The sequence below is a fragment of the Trichomycterus rosablanca genome, chromosome 1 (assembly GCF_030014385.1).
Source record: "Trichomycterus rosablanca isolate fTriRos1 chromosome 1, fTriRos1.hap1, whole genome shotgun sequence".
Taxonomy (NCBI): Eukaryota; Metazoa; Chordata; class Actinopteri; order Siluriformes; family Trichomycteridae; genus Trichomycterus; species Trichomycterus rosablanca.
The window spans coordinates 43,638,833-43,644,832 of record NC_085988.1 but is presented as its reverse complement, the minus strand read 5'-3'; the positions used below and the strand labels follow the sequence as shown (position 1 = coordinate 43,644,832).

Genomic DNA, 6,000 nt, shown 5'->3' with positions numbered 1-6,000 from the left:
ACTATCATGGCGTATCACCACCAAGCGGCTAACTCATAGTAGTTGTGCTTACCGGGTGTATAAATATGTAAAATTTGAATAGTGACCAAATGTATGTGTCCTTGTTAATTTAAATTTTAAAGTAGATACAAATCTGTTTACATTTATAAGCACAAAGTGAAAAGAAAAGAGCACTTATCAAAACACACGGAATGAGAGTCTCACTACACATGCTCTGATTCACAAACCTGACCTACGTTTAGGGTCGTTCGTGAATTTGCGTAAAGTGCGCAAAGTGCGTTCGTACTTTACGTACGTATGATTTACACTATCATTTCCATAAAATTGCCCCTATTTCTGTATGTGCAAAGCAAAGTATTCAAAAAGTATTCCATTCTCTCTCTCTCTCTCTCTCTCTCTCTCTCTCTCTCTCTCTCTCTCTCTCTCGCACACACACACACACTCACTGCTACATGTGTTCGCTCTCTCAGTGCCGCTCAGTCACGTGACGGTACCACAACAAATCACAGCAGAGCAGAAGGGGAGGAGAGAGGTGAGCATGTAAGATGTGAGAGGAGCGGTGGTGCGCTCTTTACTTTCTTATGTGAATGTAAACTGAAGTATCGATCCGATTCCAATACCAACGTTGGTATCGATATTTTGATCAATCCACCCACCATACACGTATCTATAGAAACGAACCAGACTGGTAACCGCATATACATAGAAACGGAACCAAAATAAACTTCAAACAAAACGTGAACAATCAAATTGTAATACTTTAGACAAGTGTATGTTCTCACTGGTTTGTTAATAAAGGTTATAACTACTATGGAATTAAGTAGGTTTTAGCTTTTCTTTGTTATTGGACGTTAATGTTAACATGAACTATAACGGGCGATAAAGAGGATCATGAGGGAATCTATGCGACCAATCAGATTAAGTGCAGCAGAAGCATGAGTTCATGTAAATAAACTCACACATACACAGGTGAGCTTTAATGAACTTAAAATAAATCTTATTTACCAAAATCACCTCATTTTTAACGAACTGACCTATTCACGAACGTTCTCTTACTGTCGCCAGTTCAAGACTGAAAACGCTGTGTTTTATACGACGTTCTAAATAAAACATGGTCACTGATTCCATATAAGGTATCGGAAGTTTACATTACATCCAGTTTAATTGATTTGGCACAATTTTTATGCCGGATGCCCTTCCTGACACGACCCTCCCTATTTTATCCGAGCTTGGGACCGGCACTACAATGCACTGGTTTGTGCATCTAGGATAAGTCAGTGTTTCCAATTAGCCTGGTGGCATGTTTTTGGACTGTGGGAGGAAACCAGAGCTCCCGGGGGAAACCTACGCGGACACGGGGATAACATGCAAACTCTGCACAGAAAGGACCCGGACCACCCCACCTGGGGATCGAACCCAGGACCTTCTTGCTGTGAGGCGACAGTGCTACCCACTAAGCCACCGTGCCACCCATTTCATTCAGTTTAATGAACCCATAAATAACATATAATAGGAAAATTGTGTAAAATACAACGGCGTATTAGGGCCACTTTAAAGAAAATTCGATTTCAAGAATAAAGCCGAAATGATTTCGAGATTAAGGTCGAAATATTATGGCCATAGCAACCTCCTTGTGTTAAAATGAAGGATGTTAATAATTAGGTAAAGGAAATCCCCAATCTCATGAAACGCTGAAACGGCTTTGCAATAAACTGTGTTTATTTAGAAGAACGTGCGCCACCGGTGTGCTTGGCATCTGCGTCGTCGCCAGTACTTCAGCCGAGATAAACTAAAGCTGTATGGCATCGCTATAAATGGTTGCATTGACAGGTTTAGTCGTCATGTCATGTGGATGAAATACAATACAAACAACAACCCTAAAAAAGTAATCGCAAGTTACTGGATAACCACAGTAACACACATTGGAGGCTGCCCTCAGCGCTTGCATGCGATCCAGGTACTGAGACCCGTGCTTCTCTGAACTGACAAGCCTACGACGGATGCACACTCTTCGGCCATAACATTTCAACTTTATTCTCATAATTATTTTGACTTTAATCTCGAAATAATTTCGACTTTGTTCTTGAAATTGAAACTTATACGACTTTATTCTCGAAATCAAAACTTAAAAATATTTTTTACAGTGATCCTAATACACCGTCATAGTAAAATGCATTAAAAACAAAAATCCGTTATTTGTCTTGAATCTTTACTTAATTGACAAACATACAAAGAAAAGAATCCCAGAGTTTTTACTGACCAACCAGTTGTATTTTGTGTAAATGTTCATTTTTATTTTCATAGTACAACTTTTCAGTCCATCAATCAAAAAAATTGTCTACACGTTATGCATTAGTAAATGCATTGTACATAGGGGTCTGGTTAGTCTGACAACTGCATAAAAAGCTAAATAAGATGTAGGAACAACGAAAGAAGAAAATGAAGAAATAGAAACTGTATAACTCTATACACCGATCAGCCAAAACATTAAAACCACCTTCTTGTTTCTACACACATTGTCTATTTTATCAGCTCCACTTACTATATAGAAGCACTTTATAGTTCTACAATCACTGACTGTAGTCCATCTGTCTCTCTATGTACTTTTTTAACCTCCTTTTACTCTGTTCTTCAATGGTCAGAACCCTCACAAAACCACTACAGAGTAGGTATTATTTGGGTGTAGGATCATTCTCAGCACTGCAGTGACACTGACATGGTGGTGGTGTGTTAGTGTGTGTTGTGCTGGTATGAGTGGATAAGACACAGCAGTGCTGATGGAGTTTTTAAACACCTCACTGTCACTGCTGGACTGAGAATAGTCCACCAACCAAAAATATCCAGCCAACAGCGCCCCATAGGCAGCGTCTTGTGACCACTGATGAAGGTCTCGAAGATGACCAACTCAAACAGCAGCAATAGATGAGCGATCGTCTCTGACTTTACATCTACAAGGTGGACCAACTAGGTAGGAGGTACTTAAAAACTCCAGCAGCGCTGCTGTGTTTGATTCACTCATACCAGCACAACACACACTAACACACCACCACCATGTCATTGTCACTGCAGAGCTGAGAATGATCCACCACCTAAATAATACCTGCTCTGTGGTGGTCCTGTGGGGGTCCTGACCATTGAAGAACAGGGTGAAAGCAGGCTAAAACAGTATGTAGAGAAACAGATGGACTACAGTCAGTAATTGTAGAACTACAGAGTGCTTCCATATGGTAAGTGGAGCTGATAAAATGGACAGTGAGTGTAGAAACAAGGAGGTGGTTTTAATGTTCTGGTTAATCCCCAGTATCGATGTGAAATGTGATCCCTCACCTCTCCTGTCCCCTCCTCTTTTAAAGAAAAGCCAGGAGAGATTTTTGACCCATTCCCTCTCCCCTCACACCCAATAATAAGCCTCTAACTTCTGAACTTTGTGCAACTGCTTTAAAAGTTCTAGAAGCTGCTCTCTAAGAAGACTATTTTATTACAGCAATAGCAAAAACAAAAATTACAGGCATTACATACTTTTTGGTCTCTAGTGATAATGTAGATCAGCAAATGATACAGTAGGGCCTTTGAATTGTGTACTATACATAGACGTCTAGGTACAGTCAACTATATAATTAACAGGAAAAAATGGTTAGGGCATAAAGTTATTAACAATATGCGGGGGGGGGGGGGGGTCTAGTGTACAGTATAGTCATATTTGGTGTATGTATATTTTTAATCTAGTATATGTTTAGAAAACTTCAGGTCTTTTACTTAAGAAATATGAGCAGATATAATTACAACAGCAAGATTGTCACAATCTTCATGTTCATTACAAAAGGATGTTTACCTTTTTTAACTACAGTTTTAACTTTACTTCAGTTTTCACATTAAGCAGTGTCTAATGCTTACATAAGGTGTGATGATCTAGTCTCATGTGTGGAGCTAGTCTTTTGTGATAACTTTCTGGTTGTCATTTGTGTTGAATTGCACTCAGCTTTGCTTTTTTTTCCAAAACGGGACACTTGATCACCAAGACAACCAAGCGGAGGAGGGAGAAAAGGGAGAGAGAAAGAGGGAGAGCAAGGGAGGGAGGGGGTCTCAGTGGGAGGGAAGGAGGGAGGGAGAGAGGGGTGGGAAAAGTCCAGTTTAAACAGTGTATGAGGGAGAGAAAGGCAACAGTGCAGACAGGAGCAGGAAAGAAAGAGATAAAGTTGCCTGGAGCTGAAGTTGGAGAGAAGTTTGTTGCTTGTTTTCCACTCAGAGCACTTTTTTGGGGGAGCATCTGGCCCCTTCAACCAGTACAGAGAAGAGAGAAGGATTTCATCAAGGACAGAGTGTGAAAGGAGTCAAAGAAGGAGAAGAACAAGGGACGACCGACTGCTCCAAGACAAATCATCGAAGTGGATGCTGCTTTACTCAGTAGTGTCAGGTTTCACAAAATGAGAGACCACTTCAAGAGCACTGCTGCAGAGCTCAACCAACCAAGCAAGGTAAAGATTAGTGTGTATGTGTGTTTGTGTATGAGAGACAACATGGGTTCTATTCATTCCTTGAACCTTAAGAGAATTTCTTCTTGCTGTTTACCAATCTTCCCTAAAATTAAATATATAAATATATACATAATTTAATCAGCAGACCTTCTTATAAAACCATATGAATGAGTTAGAAACTGATGTATGTGATTATTACACTGACTCGTTTCTTCTTTTAAAGAATCCAGTAAAAACCATCAGGCTGCATTGCAAGGTGTTTTGGAGAAGCTGGGGGGAAAACATGTGTTGATAGGTGCATTCCATTGCAGGCAGGGTGACACAGTACAGATAGAGAAGTAGGTAATTGGATAAGTGAGGCGAGTCATTTTAGCCCGCAGAACAATGGTCTCTCTTCTTTGCTGCTTTGAAAAAGAGAGAAAGAGGAGAGGTTGTAAACAGAGCAGCCAGAGCACTGATAACTGCATGTATCTGGCTATTTAAGAAAGCTCTTCACGACTAGACATTTCTTATAATGATTTTAATAAGATGAAATATTTAAATCAGAAAAGGATTGTGTGTTTAAAAACATAAATAAATGAATACATAAACATAATGTTTTTGTGGCTGGCAATTTACATGCATGGTTTGTGTCCACTTGCCCCCTTTAAGGAAAGGCTACAAAGTAGTGTCTTTCAAGATGACAACACCCCATCCACAAGGCACAAGGTTTGACCTAATGGTTTAACAGTTGTACAAATGATGTCATATGATGTAATGATATGGCACTCAGTAATTCATAAACCTACAGAAAGTGTTGGGCTGTTGGATGTTGTTAGTCATGGTTCTGCCACTGTAATCAAAACATTATGTGAGCAAACATCTTCCAACAATGTTTTATCCCTGCATTACAGTTCCATAGACTTTAGAAATCTATGCCAAGTTGCACTGAAGCTATCTTATCTGATTTTAAAAACATTTATACAGTTTGCATTACTATTATCACACATCATTAAACTGGCCAAGCTGAAACTAACCCTACAAATGGAAAAAAAAAAACCTAAAACTTAACTTAAAAATACATTTTTAGTAAGCCAAACGTTTGAGTTTACCATGTGAAGCAGACAATTGTGACTGGTTAAACACATGAAACAGTTAAATGAATGAAATGTTTTGCACTTTTTTTTTCCAAAGAGGATCAAGACTTAATTCAATTGTTGCGCAGCTCTGGATGATTTACAGTTTTGTCATGCAGCCAGTGACTCATAGCCATATGTGGTGTGAATCACAGGCACACATTTTCAGCTTATTATTTACCAACCTACTTCTTCAGCGTGATTTTACAAAGCCAGAAATCACTGCCCAGTTCATTGCACTTCAGCTCTCCAGGTGGTGAAGAATGCGTTCAAGGAGAGGAAAGTTAAATAGAAGTATCAGCTGTGTCAAAACAGTGTATGGGAGTCTGACCATCTTTAATTGTTAGCCTAATAGAAAGAGTTGTTTACACACAGTGAATCTATGAAGTAGAATGTGTAACAATAGATAT

At 39.3% G+C, this 6,000-nt stretch overlaps 1 protein-coding gene across 1 annotated transcript in view; it reads left to right on the top strand.

Annotated features, from left to right (window-relative positions):
- Positions 1-4,122: 4,122 nt before the first annotated feature.
- si:dkey-82f1.1 (DENN domain-containing protein 2A) overlaps positions 4,123-6,000 on the top strand; it is a 54,221-nt gene continuing 52,343 nt past the window's right edge. Inside the window, exon 1 of the mRNA XM_062993136.1 lies at positions 4,123-4,475. The gene's annotated coding sequence lies outside the window, so the exon portion shown is untranslated. The remainder of the gene's footprint in view (positions 4,476-6,000) is intronic.